Source organism: Zootoca vivipara, chromosome 5 (genome assembly GCF_965207765.1).
Source record: "Zootoca vivipara chromosome 5, rZooViv2.hap1.1, whole genome shotgun sequence".
Lineage (NCBI taxonomy): Eukaryota > Metazoa > Chordata > Lepidosauria > Squamata > Lacertidae > Zootoca > Zootoca vivipara.
In genome coordinates this window covers 31177496-31200113 of record NC_142588.1, presented here as the reverse complement: position 1 = coordinate 31200113, position 22618 = coordinate 31177496, and the positions used below count along the sequence as shown (strand labels likewise).

The 22618-nt window shown below is 41.5% G+C and overlaps 1 protein-coding gene and 1 long non-coding RNA gene across 6 annotated transcripts in view; one reads left to right on the top strand and one right to left on the bottom strand.

Annotated features, from left to right (window-relative positions):
* PRKG1 (protein kinase cGMP-dependent 1) overlaps window positions 1-22618 on the top strand; it is a 581919-nt gene that overhangs the window by 476243 nt on the left and 83058 nt on the right. The window lies entirely within an intron of this gene.
* LOC148685632 (uncharacterized) lies at window positions 1668-5690 on the bottom strand. Its single transcript, XR_015950181.1, has 3 exons — window positions 4855-5690; window positions 3600-3686; window positions 1668-2987 (listed from the first exon to the last, which is right to left on the bottom strand). It is a non-coding gene; the product is annotated as an uncharacterized LOC148685632 (long non-coding RNA).

Genomic DNA, 22618 nt, shown 5'->3' with positions numbered 1-22618 from the left:
TATGGGAAACCCACTTTTTTCGACTTACAAACTTTTCGACCTACGAATGTGCATTCGGAACAGATTAAATTCATAAGTCGAGGGACCACTGTATTATAAATGTTTCTGTTATGTAGTAAACCAATATGTAGAGTGTGGGAATCCCAATGATTAGGAAAGTTTGATTCCAGTTAAGTAAGATTTCAAGTGAGCTCCAATATACAAGGTGGGAAGTACTAGAGAGAAAGATAGTATTTTTACATTCCTGTAGTAAAAATAAGATATTGTGTTAAACTAACCTCTGAGCTCTTCTTTAAAAAAAAACTGCTTAAAGTTCAGAGGAATGCTATTCCATAAGACAATGGAAGCTGAAGCTGAAGAAAACGAAGCTGAAGCTGCGTTGTGTACATCCCCTGAGCTAAAAGCTGCAGACCTATGCAATAGGAATGTCCTTCGTAGCTTTGTTTTGATTGAATGAATGTGTGTTTCAGCAAAGTTTATGTCATATGATCAAAATACTGAGAGCACAAGCACATACAGCATATGCTTTCAGTATAATTTTAGTCATTGTGTTTTTTCCAGCCCTACTACACGAGGTTCTTTACACGGAGATGCTATAGGTTTCACCTGTACCTTCTGCATACAAATCATGAGGCTTCCCAATGAGCCTTGCCCCAAATAATAACAGCAGACACCTGTGTTTGTTGCGCATATGTTGGGACCATAGGGATTTATGATCACATTTTTTTTAAAAAAAATCATACTTTTAGTGGTTGGCATTGTCATGGAGAGCATGTTGCCTTATTTTCAGAAATAGCCTTCCAATGCTGTACATGTGATCCCTCTGGGAAGGGAGATTATAGTTTCCTTTTAAAGCATGAATTCAAGAACATCATTAATACTATGGGCATGTCGGCAGCTTAAATGACAGACCTACTGAGGTAACAAATAAGATCACATCCTATTTATATTCTCATTCATTCAACGTTTATTTATAAGATACTGTCATTTTAATTCTTCCATTGTTTATTTGAAAACATTTATTCGAATCTGACATCCAATATATTGCATATTTCTTTTTAAGATGTCAAAACTTATTTTTGCATACATATTCTGGAAAATGGCAAAAATAATAAAAAATATATTTGCAGTAGTGACAGTGTAAATAGAGACAAGTTTGATGGAGTTCAAAGGCATGATTCAGGCAAACGTAAGTACTTTAACATACCATGGAGTTCAGTGGGAAAGTTAAGTACTTGCTTAGCATTAAGAATAAATACAAAATGGTTGGAGTATGATGCAGGCAACATTTTTGGAGAAAGGGCCATCAATCAGTTTTACATGTTTATGGAAGTTGATTGGCATGGAAGATTACAGCTTAGTTTGAATGATTCAGGCAATCACTTCTTCGTGTTCACATTGCAATCTGTGCTTGAGGAAAAACTGCTTCTTCAAAATCATAGATGTCATGTGAAATCAGTAGCTGGTCATCTTGAATTCCGATACATTAGCGTTCAGCAAGTGTGCATACCGTATCTGGGAGACTTTTCCAGCTGACATACCTGAGAGAATTTTCATTAGGTTTTTCAAGTGGGAACATGAATGTATTTGATGGGGAAGGATTATGACTTAAATGAATCTCTTTCGAAACTGTTGTATTAGTCGCATAAAAAGACTCTAGTCATATTGGATTTAAGTAATGCAAGAGCTTCTTTTTATTATTAAAGCGAGAGCTTATTTTTCAACTTTTCAGCAAATGTCTTAAGACTTTTTGAAATGATGTGCAATTGCCTGTGTGCTTTTATGTAGATTTCCCATATAATAAAACGGAACCACAGCAATTCATCCCAGTTGAACAACATTAGCAAATACAGCACTATGGGTAATGAACAAATGAATATAATATACACTGGAGCTGGAAGATCAGTGAACACTAAAACTGAAATCTTTTGTGCCTTATCAGCTGTCTGCCTTCTGTGCTGAATTTCAAATTGCCACTTTGCATTTCAAAAAAACATGTTTACATAAAACACAAAATAATGAAATGCATTAGATACTCAAAGGAAACAATCATGTTAATAAAAATTCCATGAATAAAACCTGCTTTCTATGTATTGTAAGAGGGAGGAAATGCCAAATTTTAATTGACTGCCTGATAAAAAATAGACCCCTTGCCAAAAGTCTATTAGAAGATAAATTATAGTTCTATTTAATATGCATGAATAGTTTATGCTTCTTTCAAGAAAAGAGAAGTAAAGTTGTCCACTCTTTTTCACTCTGCAAGACAAGTATTTTTATAAAGTAAAGTTCCAAAATCAATACAAGGCTTCAAGCAAAGGTAAAAAGCAGAGTTTAATGGAAAACATTTTTTTGGAACCATTTGTTTTTGTGGGAAGTAGAATATTGGTTGACTTTGTCAGAAATTTCTTATTTAAACTTCCCATGCTCTTGTTCTGATCTTGCATTCCTTTGTCAGTGCTCCTGATTCAGAAGTGCCATAAATGCAGGGCATTCCAATCCAGACCTGGAGCTTGCGCAAGTGATTCAAATAGTTTCAAGTGGTGTTGTGGCTTGCACATGGCTTTTGGTACACATGGTATCACAGAGAGCCCAGCTGTGACTCCAGTTTGTGAAAGCTCAGCTTCCCCTATTGGCAGTGTGCTAATTTAGGAATGACACAGTTGGTTTTTTTTTCTTGAAGAAAGTTTTTGCTGGGACTGGAGATTTAAACGTAATTCACTGTTGTGAAATTAGAATCCACCCCCCAAAAAGTCTCTGTTGTTGTTTAGTTGTTTAGTCGTGTCCGACTCTTCGTGACCCCATGGACCATAGCACGCCAGGCACTCCTGTCTTCCACTGCCTCCCGCAGTTTGGTCAAACTCATGTTCGTAGCTTCGAGAACACTGCCCAACCGTCTCGTCCTCTGTCATCCCCTTCTCCTAGTGCCCTCCATCTTTCCCAACATCAGGGTCTTTTCCAAGGATTCTTGGAAAATCTCTAAGAATGTCCTATTTTAACAAATACGGGTTACCCCATATGAAGAGAAATATAATTAAAATATAAATCAAAGCTGTTTCCAGGTAAATTAGGCACACATTTACAGAAAAAAAATACTAGGTCAGGCTTCATGTTTAATTTGTCTGGCCATATTTTAAAACAACTGTATGTCTCTCTGTGAAGAAATCAGATCTTTATTAGAAGAAATTTAAATATAAGAACTATTCTCTTCTAACAGTTAACCGTGTAAAGGGGAAAAGACTGATCTTACCAAAGCTAGGGAGATACACCATATTGGGGTTCAGTTGACAGCCTACAAGAACAGATAGAACTGATACTGTCACTGAAGACTAGAGACTCAGCTACATCATTCAAAATACAGCTATTTTAATGCATTATAAACATGTAACACCAGATGGCATCGGAGAGCACATAACCTTCTTATAGCATTTTCATATAGCATTTTTTCCCCATCTTTTGCTCTAACGATTTAATTTATAGCGGTTTCCCCCCGGTGTATAGATCCATCCTAGGTAACTTGTGAGGTTTTTTTTACTAACAATGGCTATAGAATTTAGCTTTTAAACGATGGGGTACAGTTTAAGAGGTCAGTTTGTACTCACCTCACTGAAACCTATTGGTTCACAGTAACAGGCCAACAAGGTTTTCAATTTTCAATAAGAACCTGGTGATTGATTGGAGGGCTCTGACTGGAGAGAATAAAAGGGTAAGCTCCATTTAGTAGCTATTCAATCAGTTGGCCGGTCTATAGGAGACTTGACGTGATTTGTTGGGGCACTAAAGAAGAGGAAAGAGACAGCTTGAGAGCAGGCCTGTGCCGAGAGTGGGGGCAGCCAGGTACAGTTCCCCCAGGCCTCAGTGGGCTAAGACTGCCAGGAGGCCCTGCCATGGACCAGCTGCTTTTTTTGTTTGAGTTTACAACTTTATTCTAAGAAGACTCCCACCCTGGGCTTCAGATAAGCTCTGCACAGGCCTGCCTGAGAGAGTAAGGTGCTGAGAGGAGCAGGAGCTGCTGCCACCAAGGGAAACCACCAGAGACAGTCTAGCAGTTGAGAGAGCCTTGTATCAGCAGCCAACTCCTTAAAGCTAAAATCATTGAAGACAGAAGCAATGGGAAAGGAAGACTCCAGTGGCATTTATTTGGAAGAGCTGACATGAAGAACATGACAGTTAACATGAAGAAACAGCTAGTCCCTGAACCAGAGTGAAGACTACCTCAGTGTAGCTTGCAAGATAACTATGGGGAAGAAAACCTGGCCAGAGCAAACTTCCTGATTGGTTAGAGGATTCAGACTGGGGAGCACTGGGACAGCACTATTTGGGGGTCAGTCAGTGTCATCCAGCAATTCTGCAGAAGGGCTAAAGGCAGATCGTCAGTTGGTGGCAGTTTTCTTCAGGAAGCAATGAGTCTCTGACCAGAAAGAAGACTTTGGGTAAAGACCCTGGTGAATTTTGTAGGTTCACTGGGGTGAATGAATCCCTGAGAAGAAGGAAGACTTCAGATGAACTCCTCTCTGTGAATTAACTGAGGAAGGAGAAGCATGAAGGCAACTGGCTGTTAGTTTAGATTAGGAAAGAGAAGTAGAACAAGTAAATAGTCTTATCTTTAAAGTATCTATTACATCTTAAAGCAAATAACTAAGATGTTACATGTTACTTGCCAATAATCATATTGTATTCCTAAACCCAGCCACTATGTTGGGGGAAAGGTGAATACTGAAATTATTTGCAACTTAATGATGGCAGTGGAGTTATAGAAGGGATAAGAAAAGCACTCACATTTAATACCTGAAGTGCAGAAAAATAATTTAATGATAAAACGGGGGCAAGTGGCTACAACCACCTTAAAAGACTTACCTAATAATGTAACAAATGAAGTTCATAGAAGTAAAGTTCCTTGTCCCCTTCTTCTCCCCTGCAGCTACTTGTGCTCCACCCCAAAAATCCTCTTTGGAGGACTGAGGTCCCTCCTGAGAAATGGGAAATGAGAAGCAATGTACAGTGCTAGAGAAGGAGAGAATTGCCCAAAATAAGCTAACTCAAGGAAGTTCTTGGAAAGAAAGCTTCACCGCCGCCTTCCCCAAAAGCCCCTTGTGTGAATCTGATTAGGTGGACAGTAGCTCTCTTTCAGAATATATAGTTTGATTACAACCCGTGGAAACATTCTGGTAATACAGAAGTGGTTGATCTTCATAGATTTTACTATACCATTTCTAGTCTTTCAATTGCCTATGAGATAGATCCAGGCAATCCTTTATAAGACAGTAGATTTCTACATAGAAATTAAGAGCCTTCTCACTTGCTTCCTTGGCCTGAGATTGCTCCAGCATTTAATGGAGCAAAATAACCTGTCTGTTTCTTACTTCTTACTGTATTTTAATTTTGCTGCATCCCTGTCTTCAGCTTATCATCTCTCTCTCCCCTCCCCAGCCACCTTTTTCCATTCTAATTATTTGAGTGCTAATGCACCCCAGAAGGATTTGCTCCCACTTGTGAGGGTTGCCTAAGGTATAAAGGGCTGGTTTTGAAGCAAGTAGGAAAACATTGGCTATGCTTTGTGCCCAACCCTAAGACTGATCTCCAAGGAAGCTGGAAATGGAAGCAATTAAAGTATGTGAAGGGAGAGAATGCAAATGAAGATGGGGGGGGGAGTTACTCAGCACAACATTTTCAGTATTTATAGAGCTGGGAATGATACTTTAAGTAATACAGGAAGATTATAGTAAACACAGAAAATAATTTAGTGGAACCTTAAGGAAAAGGATTCAGATGAATGGTACACAAATCCTATTCCACAATGAATCTTACAGGGTTCTAGAAGATTATTTCGTCTTGTAGGTACTAGAATATTATTTTTGTATTTTCTTTAAATGTGCTGGTATTTTAAGATAGTGTTGTATTGGAAAGGACCAATTGGACATCTAGCCCAATTTCTGATGAATCAAACACCCTCCACTCATTAGCCCCTCCAACTTCCCACACAAAAGCGCTCACACACCAGTTAACTGGCACAGTCTTGACATGCTTGAGAACAATATTTTACATTAGGAGTATACTCAATAACAATTCATTGTACAGGAGTAAATGACTAAATTCTGCCGTCCATTGTATTTTCCATCTGTAGAACATGTCTCTGAAAAGAGGACAAGAAAACATGAATAGACATTGACAGCACAAAGAGAAATGATTGCTTCCCAATTACTTTCTCTCCTCACCCGCACACCATCTCTCTCTCTCTCTCTCTCTCTCTCTCTCTCTCTCTCTCTCTCTCTCTCTCTTTCCTGCGGACAGGAAATTCCAGGCCGCTAAACTGCAACTGGCCTCAGTTCACTTCATAGGTGTTTGCATGAGGCTCCTGAATAAGCCCAGCTGGAACAAGCAGGAGCACTGCTTGGTGCATTGTGCCCACAGTGTTTAAAAATACAACGACAGTGCTATTAATACACGTGGTCACATGTTGTTTTTAAGTAAACAAGAAATCTGAGCATGGCCTTCCAAATGAAATACATATTGTTCTTAACCTTTGCATGCATAGATCAGGTCCTCCTTTAAAGAGGGTGCATGTTGCGGTGAGACCTGGAAACCAATGCCCTGTGTTGTGGGTAGGTTCGATTGGTCAGCCACAACACCCAATTGGTAGGTCCCTCATTGCTGGGTTCAATCTGGCCAATGGGACGCAGTCCAAATGGATCGAGAGACCTATGCACATGACCCAGAGCTTTCTCTTTCGGCACATGCATTCAGAACACCCACCCACCTCTCCCGATTTTTAGGGCTTTTGCGCTTGACCTTGCTATGCCGTCATGTGCCGTCTGTCGTTGGGACAGGGGCACGGCAGGAATTTCCCCAACTTGGCTGATTGGCTGTTGCCATTTGGGTTTCACCTGCCGCGTAGCAAATCGTCACAACTTGTAAGGTTGCAGATAGGCTGTGGTTCAGGTGATAGGGATCGGGGAACGCTCTCGCCATCCCTATGTGAAGGGTATTCTGTTAAAGGAATCCAGGGACTCAAATGGTTTGGCCAACCCCTGAGAGGGGGTTGTGCCCATGCCTGAGTCCAGGGGGACATTTGGGTGGCAGACATAGTCTGTCCCCGACTTTCCGCTTACCCAGGTGTTCACTCTTGGCTGACCTATGGGAGAGCCCAGGGGCAGCGCTACCTGCAGAGGAGGGAGCTAGTCGAACCAGAGCCTATGCAACCATTCACTTTCTGTAATCAATAAAGTTGTGGCCTAAATTCTGCCAAAAACCAAAACCAAAATTTGAGTCAAGTGTGAATTTATTTAGGGGGGAGGTTTCTGGGTCTGAACACACAAAAGGGGTTGTTCTAATAACATTTTCTGTTATCATCTAGATACTTTTCTCACTGTTATCATATGTACATAGAAATAGGGCCGCCTTGATCCTTGTACCCTGACTCTAGAGCTCCATCCCCCTGGAGGTATGAATGGTTCCATCACTGATGAGCTTCTTTCACTTAATTAAAACACATTTGTTCTTCCAGCCTCAAATTCAAGGGCCATATTTTAACTGTCAAAGGGGACAGCACCTAACCAGAGGTATTTTTGGTGGCTGTGGTAGATATTTTGGAATCATCTTCACGATTATAGCTACAGTATGTTGGGAAGGAGAGGGAATTATTTGTGATGCAATAGGGTTCGCCTTTTGAGAATTTAGTAGCTTTTGGGGAAAATATCCGCATCCTAGTGTCAAGATGACTCTGACTTAAAAATAAGTAAGGTGATTTAATTTATTGTTTTTTAAAAGCAAGTAACAGAAAGGAGAAAACCAAGAATGTTTGAGTCATAGCTTAGTGCTAGAGAACATACATTTCACTCAAAAGGGAATGTGTTCAATCCACAGCTTTGCCAGCTAAAAGCATCGCTGGGAGAGATGTCTGCCTACCTTAGGCAGTTATTGCCAGTGGGGTATGTGGCCCAATGCAGTGGCAGAGCAAGCCGATCAGGAACCCGGGGCAGCATGGGCAGGGCCAGCCATCCGTGGGGGGGGGGGGGGAAGCTGGTGTAGGATGTTCCACGGGGCCTCCAAGAAGTCTGCCTGCCTCCTCCTACTTAGCCACCCTACAGCTGGGGGGAGGCAGTGGGCGGACTGCTTGGGCAGTGTGGAGCCTGTGCGCGCCAAAGCCACCACGTGTCTCCCAGGAGAGATGTGTGGCTCAGGCGTGCTGCAGGCCCTGTGGGGAGTGCCGCCCAGCATTTTGTCATCTCCCCCTCAGTGGTGGACAACCAGCCCCCACCGCACACCCCTTCCTCTGCCCCAGGCCCAATGTGGGTTTTTGTTTTTTGTTTTGCTTATTTGTTTTGTATTTTGTATTCTCATTTTATGGTTTGTGTTGCAAACCACCCCATGATCTTCAGATGACAACAACATGGGAACCATAAGTTCATGACTATGCCTGTTCACTGTGAAGTAAGTCCCACTGAGTGCAGTGAACCTCCCAAGTAAATGTGGAAAGAACTACAGCACTTTGAGACTAAGAAATATATTCAGGGATATAAAGCTGTTATCTGCACGGAGCACTTATGACAGGGTGAAGGATAAACAGATGTAAATCAATAAACCTTTAAATGCATGGCATTATCATTTATTGCTGACCATCTCCATTAGTTGATATGCTAACTTTGTACATTTGAGTTTAATTCACTTTTCCTTCTTTTACACTCGTGGCTGTTCACCAGAAAAATAAATGTAACTGTGAAGATTTTCTGGAACACTTTGTGAGTTTGTGGAATGGATGTTGTACTGCCAAGTTCTGGTATAACCTTCATAGCTTAAATAGTAGCAGAACCAGGGGAATATGATATCAAGAAACATCTATTATTGTGCGGTTCACTTAGCACCCTTGCAGAAAAAGGCCTTGATTTCTTTTAAATTCAGCTCTTGGGAAACTTCTTAAAAGCACACATTTAGGAGTTTTAAACATTTGCATCAAAATGGTTAGACATGTCAATGGGAGGCTAATATTTAAATGGTAAACTATGAAAGTAGTATATTCTTGACAAGTATGACAAAAGTGAAATCATCATAATTCAGCCTTGTGTAACATCATGTATCTGCAGATGAACACAGCCATCTTCGAAATTTTTATTTTAAGCAACTTGTTCTCTATTCCATCAACTGTTCCTCTTGGCTAGGTATCAGATGGTTTTCCTGTTCCTTGGGCCATGAATTGAATGGCAGTGTAATTGTAATTAAGAGTTCTTTGACATAACGTCAAAGAAACAAAGATATTTCTGTCACTGTTGCCTTGCAGAACAGAAAAGCCTTTGCAAAGTGGTCAAATTTGTTTGAAATGCTTAATGATTACAAATAACACTAAACAGAAGTTGTAGAATGGGAAATATTCTTATTTCCCAATGCATTAAAATCCTGTGCGCCCTTACTTAGGAAGAAGCCACGTTGGGGCTTACTTTTCAGCAAACATGCATAGTAAATGGATACTATTAAATCAGTAACAGAGAGAAAGAAAGTACAAATTTAAGCTATTAGCTGAGTGCAAGTGTCTAAATTGATCAACAACCGCATATGAATATGTGTGTCTCACAGAAAGTGTCATATAGAGGAGGAGAAAGGTTGTTTTCTACTGCTCCAGAGAAGCGGACACGGAGCAATGGATTCAAACTACAAGAAAGAAGATTCCACCTAAACATTAGGAAGAACTTCCTGACAGTAAGAGCTGTTCGGCAGTGGAATTTGCTGCCAAGGAGTTTGGTGGAGTCTCCTTCTTTGGAGGTCTTTAAGCAGAGGCTTGACAGGCATGTGTCAAGAATGCTTTGATGGTGTTTCCTGCTTGGCAGGGGGTTGGACTGGATGGCCCTTGTGGTCTCTTCCAACTCTATGATTCTATGAAATAGGACAGTTCATAATGCATGGGAAGGATGTACTGAGAAACAAGTAACAGTCGTGACTTGCAATCCCAAGATGAAGATAAAGTTCCACTTCCAAGATTAAGATCTTCACAAGTGGTTTTATTAGGTACTTTGACGCAGTATGCTGTGAATGATGTATTTGCACTGAATGCCACTGACTTAATTTTTAATTCTAATAGAGTTTCATTCTGGTGTTGTAATGTTGCGTGAGGCCATTTGTGTAGGATACCTGCCTTTCAGCTAGACAAAGAGCCACATCCTGTGAGCTAAAGGTTTCACTCGTCTCCAAGAAATAAATTAACAGCTTGACATTTTTGCAGAAGAAGGCCCTATGTAAGAGACTCGGCAACACTTTGAACACAAAATTCTTTTGTACCTGTTGGTGAAATGCCCTACTGCTGCAAAATAATTACAAAAAAAAGGTTTAAGTTTCATCCTTAATGCCATTGTGCACTTGTGAAAGATTTGACATTTTTCAAATATGTTTCCAAGCATGAAATCACAGAGGAATACAGACTAATTTAGAAAAGCATGTTATAGTTTAACACAGTTCTTCTTGTTATGTCTAAAAAAATATATTTGTTTAACCTTCCGCAGAATTATGCTCTCAATTTACAAGCAAAGGAATGAAACACACTTTCCTTTTGTGTGCTGAACTGGAGATATCAAAATAAAATGCAAAGGGCTGTTCCATTTCCCCTGACTAGTATATTAGTGACCACAATGTCCCTTCATTGGGGCAAGAAGCTGACCACTGATGACCTCTGCCTATGTTTCTTCCTCTTAAAGCACAAGTGGGCCACCTGTGACTGGGGGGGGGCACGTGGACCCCCAGCCTCATTTTGGGCAGGCCCTGACACCTCCACACACACCCCAATTCTCTCATCCCTTGAAAGCTCCTTCATTCCTGTATATTCTATTCTTATTTTTCCTGGCTTTTTAAGGTGTCCACTATAGTTTTAGAACAATTGGGAAGCATTGGGAATCCCACCCTACTTAGGTATCTGAGAACAAACTGGTAGGCTTTGTGATGTGTGCATGTGTGGCACAGTAAAGTCAGGCAAGAATTACTTTCTGTTACTTTCCAGAACAGCTTTATCTTTTATTGCAGAAAAACCAAATCTCTGTATACTTACTGAGAGAGTAACCCCATAAAACACAATTGAGGCTTACATCCGCATACACCTGCATAGGATTGGGAATTCTAATTTGAGATAGCCATATTGAAGATGGAAATTGAATAAGGGTGACCATACGCTTCTGGCTCTGAAAGGTCGCCAATGGCAAAGAATTGGGGGAGGACATGAAATAAATTGCAGGCCTTGTGGAGTGAACAAGTGATTCTCTTAACGCAGAAATAGACTAGGTACTTAGCCCCTGAGCGTGGTGCGGCCTTTTCAAAATCTTAGTCCCTTGTTTTCTGTAATTTGTTTTCTCAATTCAGAGATTAGATTGAGTTGTGTAACAGCAGTCAATCTGCTACTCTTTTGTAGGCTCCAGGTTTCAGAAACTACCTTGATCATATTAAATAATGATCAGAATCGTATGCTGTGAACTCTTTTGAAACAACTCATTCATAGCCCTGAAAGTCATTTGGAAGCCTAACATGATATTGGCTTCATCACTTTTTTTACAAGTAGAGCAAGTAGCAAGCAAACACTCAAGAAGGCAGTGCTATTGCTAAACCAACATCAGCCTAATACCTCAAAACTGCTTATTAACTAGAAACCCTGAGCAACTGGGGTTAGCTCCAAACCCAAACTTAACCCGTTCTCCTTCAGCTCACTTGTTTTCCCCAAGACTACAAATCAGCTTTCAATTGCCACTCGGACCACTCTAATTACCTCAAAACACTTGGGATAGTTAATGGATTTCTTTCCCCTATGATGTCATGCCAAACTCAATGAAGGAGCCACATTCCACAATAGAAAGACATGCCTATAACAATGGGTGATATTCATTAATTTCAGTGGGTCTACTTTGGGTAAAATTCTGTTGAATGCAACCCATTGTTTGTCTTGTCAGAGAAATATGAATACAAGGAAAACCTCCACCCACCATTTCTTCCTTATTTCCCCCTCCTTTGTAAAATTTAAATGTTTGAGAATGCCTTAAATTAGGACATGAAGGAAAGCGAGGGAATCCATATTGCGTGTTTAGACCTTTAAAACACCCCCTTAAATAAATTCACACAAGACTCAAATTTTGGTTTGGTTTTTTGGCAGAATTTAGGCCACAACTTTATTGATTACAGCAAGTGAGTGGTTGCATAGGCTCTGTTTCGACTAGCTCCCTGCACCGTTGCAGGTAGCGCTGACCTAGGGCACTACCATAGGTCATCTAGGGTGAACACCTGGAATGGCGGAAAGCCGGAGACATGCTGTGTCCACCACCCAGATGTCCCCCTGGACTCAGGCACGGGCACAGCCCCTTGCAGGGTTGACCAAACCACTGAGTCCCTGGATTCCTTTAATGGAATACCCCTTCACATAGGGATGGTGAGAGCGTTCCCCCATCCCTATCACCTGAACCAGAGCCTATCCACAACCTTACAAGTTGTGACAATTTGCTATGCGGCAGGCGAAACCCAAGTGGCATCAGCCAATTAGCCAAGCGGGAAAAATTCAAGCCATGCCCCTTCCCCAATGACACATGACGGCATAGCAAGTTTAAGCATGCAAGCCCTAAAAATAGGGAGAGGTGGGCGGGTGTTCTGATGCACTGACCAAGAGAGAAAGCTCGGGGCCGCGTGCATAGGCATATATAGGTCCCTTGATTCAATTGGCTAGCGTCCCATGGGCCAGATTAAACCCAGCATCAAGGGACCTACCTATAGGGTGTTGTGGCTATCCAATCATACCCACCACAACACAAGGGTTTGGTTGCCAGGTCTCACGGCAACACGTGCCCTCTTTGAGGGAGGACACGATTTCTTAACTTGACTGATTCTGTTCAAGTTAATCCAGAGAGCATCTGTTTTCCTTAGCCAGACTTTGATCCTAGACTTTCCTTCTGCTATTTAATTCAGCTCATTAACATGATTTGAAAAGTCATTGATTCCCCAATAATAGGGCTTTGTTTCCTTCCAGCCAATGATTTTGATCTTTTAACCAGATTTAGTTATAACTGAATTCCAGGCTAGGTTATACTTCAAGAAGAATGGATTCCCATATGCTTTCTTTGTACAGACTGATCCCAATGACATTATTAAATATATTTGGGGCAGAGGTCTCTCTATAAGCACATTTCTCAAATGCCAGCCTGTTTTATTTTCACAAATGCCATTTTTCTGCACTCAGGAGTCCAGCAGCATCTTTAGAAAACATTGTCACACAGATCTGTAAATGGCATTTAAAGATCTTTATGCATTTCTGCTATTATTCGTCCTTCTATAGAGTAGACAGCCAGTATGATGTTGCTTTTCAGGGATTCAGAGTGGGGGGACGTCAGCAACTGAGCTAACTTGGAACAGGCCAAATAAAAGACATAGTTTGGGGACATGGGTGGCACTGTGGGTTAAACCACAGAGCCTAGGGCTTGCCGATCAGAAGGTCAGCGGTTCGAATCCCCACGACAGGGTGAGCTCCCATTGCTCGTTACCAGCTCCTGCCAACCTAGCAGTTCGAAAGCACGTCAAAGTGCAAGTAGATAAATAGGTACCACTCCGGCAGGAAGGTAAACGGTGTTTCTGTGTGCTGCTCTGGTTCACCAGAAGCGGCTTTGTCATGCTGGCCACATGACCTGGAAGCTGTACACCGGCTCCCTCGGCCAATAACGTGAGATGAGCACCCCAACCCCAGAGTCTGTCACAACTGGACCTAATGGTCAGGGGTCCCTTTACCTTTTATACATAGTTTAGGTCCAAATAAATGGAAGATGGACAAATCTACAGACAGAGATAGTTTGATTCCATTCTAGACATGACCTATCACAGAGAAAACGTTTAACAGAAATTCCATTTTTATCCTGATTGTGCTCCGCAAACCATTCTGCACAATGCACATGGAGTTATCCATTGACAGGAACTCTGGAGATTAATTTCACTGAGGTTCCCTTCACCTAGGATATGCTGTTGCTATATTCCAGTCTCTGGATGAGAGACAGAGAACATGACAGTGGGAGTCAGAGACCACAAGAGAGGATAAGGGACAGGGAAGCGGAGAGAGAGACAGAAAGGCAGTGGCAGGCAGTGGATTGCCTCAATCACGCGCCTGTCATGATCTCAAAGGAGGCTTTCTTCTAGTACCCTGTTTACTTAATTCATGCAACAGAAATTGAGGTGAGCCAAGAGAGTGTTTGCTGGTCACTAATTAAAATACAGTGCATAATGAGGAGGAGGAAGACCACTGATTGAAGGTAAGCCCTGCTAGAAACATACAAGCTCTTTTGTTTCCTCAAAAGCCTCTCTTCTTTATAGACCAGCCAGACACATTAACCTGTGAATTGAAGGATTTCATGTGGAAGGAGAAAAAGCAACAAATATTTTTCCATGTCATGAAAGAGGCTCACATTCCTTAGAAACAAGCTGAAGGGCATCTGCACATACCTTTCTGAATCCAAGAAAGCTTTGGACTGCAACCGATGCATTTGCCTTTTTCAAAGGTTGCCTCAGAAATGTACTCCCTGAGTCTTCAAGTGGCTTCTCAGTGGGAAAGCGTTTACATGGGGAAGAAGATGACATCAAATTCCACAACTGGGATTTTGAAATGCAGCCAGAGGCTGTGAAAGAAGCATGTACAGCAGGCATCCCCAAACTGCGGCCCTCCAGATGTTTCGGACTACAATTCCCATCTTCCCCGACCACTGGTCCTGTTAGCTAGGGATCATGGGAGTTGTAGGCCAAAGCATCTGGAGGGCCGCAGTTTGGGGATGCCTGATGTACAGTCATTGTTATCTCCCCCCTCCCATCTGATTTGCAAGAATGGGTAAAAGACACCTGTACTTTCTACTTATCTTTATATGCCAACTTTGCCATTTGCTAAGTTGTTCATATTCAGATAGGTAAATTGCTTTGTAACTTTCATGTGAAATGCATCTACGTGGGATATTATATTTTAGCAACATCTTCTAAAGCCATAATTTCAAAGGAATGGCATAAATATCACATTATCTTTCATGGTATGAATTTGGGACATCCAGTTTTTTCTTCATGCTGCAAATAAATATTTAGCTCAGTGTCTACACTGGGAAATCTTTTTCATAGAAAGCTCCTTCAAGATATAACATAGAAAATGGTAAAAGAAATAATATTTATTCAAGAAATTTCAGTGCTTTATAAACAAACTCCACTCTTCTGGGGGACTAATTCAGGGGAACAAGCTTTGATTTCTAAGCACATGGATTCCATTAAGAGTACTCCACTTGATCCCCCTGAGTTATTTTAGGTAACAAGCTTTTTGCTTCTTTTACCAGTGAAGCAATAATTTGTTGTACTGAAAGAGAGAGTAATTTGTTAAAGCAACTAATAGAATTTGTGAATAATTTGCATTAATATCTTAGTATCTATTTTATTTCATTTGACCTTTAAAATCGATTTCAACACCTAAAATAAAAGTGCATGTTCATATGATGATTCTCTTCATATTTTCTTACTAATTACTATTTCCCCCCCTCTACTACCTATTATAGTACATGTTTGCAGGAGAAAGTCCGAGGACCAAACTACAGGTTATAATGGCTTTCCATAAATAAACTTAACATTCTTTTTCAAAAATCAGCCACATATATTTATTTGTTTAAATTATTTATAGCCAGGCCTATACCACATTGGTCTCAGAGCACTGAAACAATGCCGAAGTCAGTGCCAGCAGACCTCAGAGAGGGAGAGTTTCCACAGGCAGTGTGCCACCACGGAGAAGGCCCTCCTTTCTGTCGCCATGGCTCCTAAAGTGAGATGCAGAGAAAGGACTTCTCAGAAGATTTTAATGCTAGAGCAAGCCAATACAAACTCAGGTTCAGCTTTCTAGGTCTAGATATCTGCCTCCTATATAAACTACATGGATCAATTTTTGATCAAAAACTTTTATATAGACATCTTCCAATGTACATTAAGCAGAGTACCCTTCGTTTAGATTACTCCATGCATTAAATAAAATACACTCAAAGCTTGCATCTGTAAATGGCAGGTAAACTCATGGGTAGGCAAACTAAGACCCGGGGCCCGAATCTGCCCCAATCACCTTCTAAATCCGGCCCACAGACGGTCTTCAGAATCAGCTTGTTTTTACATGAGTAGAATGTGTGCTTTTATTTAAAACCAGTATCATGAAGCCCGTTAAATTAACGGGTGCTAGAACTACAGCGGCGACTTCCAACTACCGGGTGGTGGAATTTAAAAGGCCCCACTCCCAAATTTCTCTCACAACCCGCGTGCTTCTTCTTACCCTCATGGGATTGAAGCCCAGAGTGGCGCTTTCTGGCTGAGAAGTTTCCATGGAGAGGGGGAGGAGAGGAGGGCAGGGTGGCGAAGAGAGGCAGGGCAGGCACCGCACCGCCAGAGGCTGGGGAGAAACTTTCCTTTGCCTTTTCACCTCCGCCGGCCTCCACCCTCGCTTCCCTGACACGCCCTGCCTCCCTCAGCCGGCGCCGAGGCGCTATGCTGGGGAGGAGAGGCTCCTTCCCCGCCCTGCTCTGACTTGCCTGGAAGTGGCACTGAGGGGGAGCGTAGGGGGGGAGAAGGAAAAGAAAGCAGTCTCCTCCTCCTCGCGCTTTAGCGCAAGCACAGTGAGGCGCTGTCTGGCCAGGAGTGGTGGTTGGCCGCAGGGAAACGGGAGGCGGGGGGAGCGTGTGTGTGTGTGCGTCCAGTCTCTGCGTCCAGTCCGTGTCCGTGGGGCACATGCGCAGTAGCGCAAACCCAGGGACACAGGGACTGGACGCAGAGACACTTGGACTTTATTATATAGGATGCATCTCTGGGTTATTTGTGGGGCATAGGAATTCGTTCATCCCCCCCCCCAATATAGTCCGGCACCCCACAAGATCTGAGGGACAGTGGACCAGTTCCCTGCTGAAAAAGTTTGCTGACCCCTGGGTAAAATAATCGAGAATTTCTGAAACTGCTCTGCAAGACAATTACTGCTGCTTCATTATCAGTCTTACTATCTAAGCAATCAGGCTAGTGGCCCTTTTCCTTTAGAATGTGTTGTGTAAAAGGCTAATGACAGAAGTGCCTTCTTACACCATTTCCAAAGTGTGACCCATAAAAACTGATCAATAAACCATGAGCACCAGAGGAATTTGCCTCATTCATTGGATTTTACTTTAATTATCTAGCATTTTCCACAAACTGCTCATGACCTATGTGACTATGACACCAATTAAATGATTCAGTGGGAGTTAGAAAAAATTGTTGCAAGGTAAAGAAAATCCCTAAATGGGGCTGCTAATAACATGAAAACCTGTAAATAGAATATTTCTGAATTTCTTTTGTTTTAATGTCAACTTAATAAACTAGAAGGAGCAAAATGTAAATGCTTAGATTTATTCAATGAGTCCCTGAGGTGAAAGTGCATTGCAGTATTTGTACATTTTTTTGTAATTTTTTTTGTAGACATCAAGGCATAGTACACAATAGAATTCATTTTTTAAGGACCCCCACTTATCAATACTCTTGCATATAAAGGAGTATAATATAATGGACCAGCAGAGATCTTCCTGCCTCAGGAATTGAATTCATTTCAACACATTTTTGTCTAACTGGCTTTGAAAGTTATCCAGCAATTAAGATTTCACTGTGCAGTTAGGATCTTCTGCTTGTGCTATGTGGAACATCCAACCCTGGTTTTGTTTGAACCCATTATTTATTTCCTGTGCATAGTAGCCAACTGAACCTTAGTTACACTTTCGTCATATCCAAACCATACATTTAAATTACATTTAAAGAAAGTGGCTTCCCCAACAAATCCTGGGAACTATGGTTTGTTATGGGTTCTAGGAATTGTAGCTCTAAGAGGTATTCTCGGTATTCTTTGGAGGAAACCATGTGCTTTAAATGTATAGAGTGGATGTGAACTACGGCAATCTTATCTCTTGTGTCTTCCCTATTTTCTCTTTTCCTAAGCTTAGACAGATGCATCTCTCTCTCTCTCTCTCTCTCTCTCTCTCTCTCTCTCTCTCTCTCTCTCTCTCTCTCTCTCTCATTAACTTTGTTTGCCCCTTCCTCTAATAGCAAACTCCAGTAGTGAGTAGAGTCAAAACATGGGAAACAAGAGGGGGAGGTATCAGCTTGCTCAGTGGAAACCCCAAGATTTGTGGAATTACAGTGAATCACTAAAACACAAACCCTAAAGAGACAAAGCAACCCAATCAAGACTGAGCATTCTGCCTGGAATAATTTTGTATAGATCTCACTTGTACAAATTCAGGAGTCCATATGGACAGTAATGTAGCTGGTGAGGCAGAGGTGGTGCCCATTGCACACATACCCTAGTAGGGACACTCTGGTGGCCTACATTAATCCGATGCCCCAGCCCTCAGAAGGAGTGTAGTACCAACTCTCCTTTTCTTGACCTAGCAGCATTACAAGGGACAACAGTGGTAGATAGCACATGGTGGTAGAAAAACATTTAAGAAATATAAATTTAAAAGGTAAACACCTTTGTTTCTTCCCCCGGTTTCAATGCCCACTAATGAGACAGTGAATTTAGGTGGTGGTTTTATTAAATACCTCTGCCCCTTGGGTCAGTAGCAGCTGTCAGAAGCTCCCCTGCCCCATGTTCTTATATGATACTCAAGCAAATTGACTAAAGTAGCCCTTATTCTTCTATTATTGCAACCCTGCATGGCAGAGATGAGGAACCTCTGCACCTCCAGATGTTGTTAGACTCAAACTCCTGTCAACCCCAGTCAATATGACCAATGGTCAGGAATAATGGGAGTCATAGTCCAAAAACATATGCCAAATACTTCTGCCAAATACTAATAATGCAATCAAGAAACTAGCAAATGATAACTCTCTCTCTCTCTCTCTCTCTCTCTCTCTCTCTCTCTCTCTCTCTCTCTCTCGACTATGAAACATATTCTCTGAAAAACTGTTCATCTAAGAAATCAGTCTGCTTAAAAATGCAACCAAGTTGTTTGCTGCCTACAATTAAACAAAAACTAGAGTAGTGAAGTGAAATGTTGCTATACTCTGTTCCTCGGAGCTGTACTTTGATTTACAGAGCAGGTGTCATGGGAATCTATTGAAGAATCCTCACTGAGAAGCAAGAGAATAGAACTGTCAAAACTTTGCAATTATAATGCTTTAAAACAGATAACATGCTATGCACAAGTGGTAACAAAGAAGAGCATACATTTCTATATATTTTCAGCACTGTTAAAATTTTATTTATTCATTCTACATGAATGCTTTCCCTCCATCCTGAATCCTTCCTATGCTACTATGATAGGTGCCTGTCATACCTTTTACCGTCGTGGAAATCAAACAGAAGAGTGTGCATGCACACGAAAGCTCATACCTATGACAAACTTAGTTGGTCTCTAAGGTGCTACTGGAAGGAATTTTTTTTCCTTCCAGAAAACACCTCATAAAAAGTGTTCCGATCCAATGTTGTTCTGCAGAGCTCCGTAGGTCTTTTATTAAAAGCCTTAAGAAGCTGTTTGTTAGGGGAAGGGGAGCAGGAGGGATTGAGTTTAATCCCCCTAGTGCTCCTCACATCATTATTTAGCTTTTTTTAAAAAAAACAACAACAACACCAAAGTACCCTGGATTGGCTGCCCTAGCTAACTGAGCTGAGGTAGAACTGCAAACGAGGCCATAAGTTCCACACATGATTTCCTGATCAAATGGGTCATATGTGCAGAAGGTGGCCACTTTGTGTCATCACATGGATTAAGTAGGATAGAGCTGTTTGCTGTTGGCAATATACACTATACGTGGCTTTACTGCTATTATGTTGCCTTCACTTTTTTCCTGGCACTATATTTCTCCTCTTTTGCCTTCATTGGCCTTGTTTGTCTTTACTACTGTTTAATCTGATTGGCTGTGGAGGGAGACCTTCATTATTTTTATTGATGATGTCATAACACTATGCCTGACGTGATGACATCACTGATATCCCTAAACAAATCCCATTAGTTTCTAACCAATCAAACCAGGCGGCAGTAATGAGCTGGGTTCCATGTGGGCAAAAAAAGAGAAGCTATATTGAGAAGCAGCAGTGAAGGGAAGCAAAAGGGCACCAGACAGTGAAATAAAAACATCCTATGTTTAAAAAGGTCTGCTTAAATCAAGCCATCCTACTCTGCAGTCTGGGATTATAAACTTGTGGGTCACAGGTTTATAGTGTTCAACCAAATAATATGTCGCTTTAGGAGTTCTTAGCATTCAGCCCTTTTTCTTATTTGATCTTGATCTCTTAGTTGCCAATGCTAGTAATTTTAAAGATTTGTTTCAAAATTATAAAAAAAAACCTCATACATCATTTAGTTGAAAATAGATCCTTGAATTTTAAATGCAACCAAGCAAATTGCAAAATAAACACGTGAAATTCAGAGCACGTGGCTATTCGACAGTTGCTGTATATCATTCTAATGAAATCTGACATTTGTGGAGGTAGTCTCATTTTCCTCTGTGCTTTCTTTCCCTGTTTGGTAGTTACATGATGTTAATGACCTAAAGAATCCATTTGCCTTATGTAGATATGGTTAATCACACATTGCACTTAGGAAATGTGTGTGAAATGAGAAGGGAATAAGAAGACTGTAATCTTGTTTATTTCTTTAAGTGTGGAACTTTGCTAAATTAATCTGCAGTTTGTGGTAAATTAATGCATCTAATTAATCAATTATTCAGAGCTGGGAATAAAATTAATTGTACCTACAGTACTGCTATATTCTTAGACACACTAGAATTTTTGCAATAGGAAGGGCACTTTCAGTGTTCAGTATAAATGCCATGTTCCTTTATTGCTCTGAAAACTTACTGGGGAATCTCAAGATTTCCGGAATGATTTGAAATGCAGGGAGACACATTTTGAATACAGTAGCATAAAAGCACTTGGCATACTTTCTAAGTGTTGTTGCATTGTGTGGGACTTCATTGTATGTGATGGAGGAAATATAAATGGATGGAGTGTCTATAACAGGCATAGGCAACCTTGGCTCTCCAGATGTTTTGGAACTACAACTCCCATGATCCCTAGCTAACAGAGCCAGTGGTCAGGGATCATGGGAGTTGTAGTTCCAAAACATCTAGAGAGCCAAGGTTGCATATGTCTGGTCTATAGTATATTAAAGATATTTTAATAACATCTAATACCAATTAAAAACAATCTATTTATCTAATAACGTCCAATGCAAAAATGTTCAAAATTGATTAGTATGGCTCATGAACTTCCATAAAAATATGCAAGAATGAAAACAAACTGAACAAATAAATAACCAAGCATGTTTCAACCAACATGGTCAGAACTAAATAACTAGTTGCATGTTTAGACCTTTAAACCTCCCCTATAAATAAATTCAGACAAGACTCAAATTTTGGTTTGGTTTTTGGCAGAATTTAGGCCACAACTTTATTGAGTGGTTTATATCAGGTGAGTGGTTCTGGTTTGACTAGCTCCCTGCACCGTTGCAGGTAGCGCTGACCCAGGGCACCAGCATAGGTCAGCATAGGGTGAACACCTGGAATGGCGGAGAGCCGGGGACATGCTATGTCCACCACCCAGATGTCCCCCTGGACTCAGGCATGGGCACAACCCCTCTCAGGGTTGACCAAACCATTGAGTCCCTGGATTCCTTTAATGGAATACCCTTCACATAGGGATGGCGAGAGTGTTCCCCCATCCCTATCACTTGAACCAGAGCCTATCCACAACCTTACAATTTGTGACAATTTGCTACGTGGCAGGTGAAACCCCAGTGGCTCCAGCCAATTAGCCAAGCGGGAAAAATTCATGCCATGCCCCTGTCCCAATGACACACGACGGCATAGCAAGGTCAAGCGTGCAAGCCCTAAAAATAGGGAGAGGTGGGCGGGTGTTCTGATGCTCTGACCAAAAGAGGAAGCTCTGAGTCATGTGCATGGGCATATATAGGTCCCATGATCGGTTTGGCTAGCGTCCCATTGGCCTGATTAACCCAGCATCAAGGGACCTACCAATAGGGTGTTGTTGCTATCCAATCGTACCCACCCACAACACAGGTTTCGGTTGCCAGGTCGCACTGCAACACGTGCCTTCTTTAAGGGAGGACACAATTTTTGCAAATAATTAGTTAAATACTGTATGTGGAAACCTCACCTGTATGTAAACGTGCTTCATGGCTCTAAGAAGCTGTATGAAAGAGATATGATCATATTGCCGTTTGAATACAGCTTTTTGCAGGGCAAGGCCAAAAAGAACACACACACATTGTTTGAGCATTAAATAGGCCACAAATATCTATCAGGTTTTCTGCGAATACACATTTGTTCCAATTCAGCAGTAAGCAGTGGGTTTTCATGGGGAAAACAGCAGGCCAAACACAAAACTTATCGGGCCTGTGACTTGAAATCATGGGACAAACAAAAGTGTGGCTTGCCCTAAATTTGTTTGTCTAAATGTGTAGAAGCCTCCTTGTGGTTTAAAGGTAAAGGGTAAAGGGACCCCTGACCATTAGGTCCAGTCGTGACCGACTCTGGGGTTGCGCGCTCATCTCGCATTATTGGCCGAGGGAGCCGGCGTATAGCTTCCAGGTCATGTGGCCAGCATGACAAAGCCGCTTCTGGCGAACCAGAGCAGCACATGGAA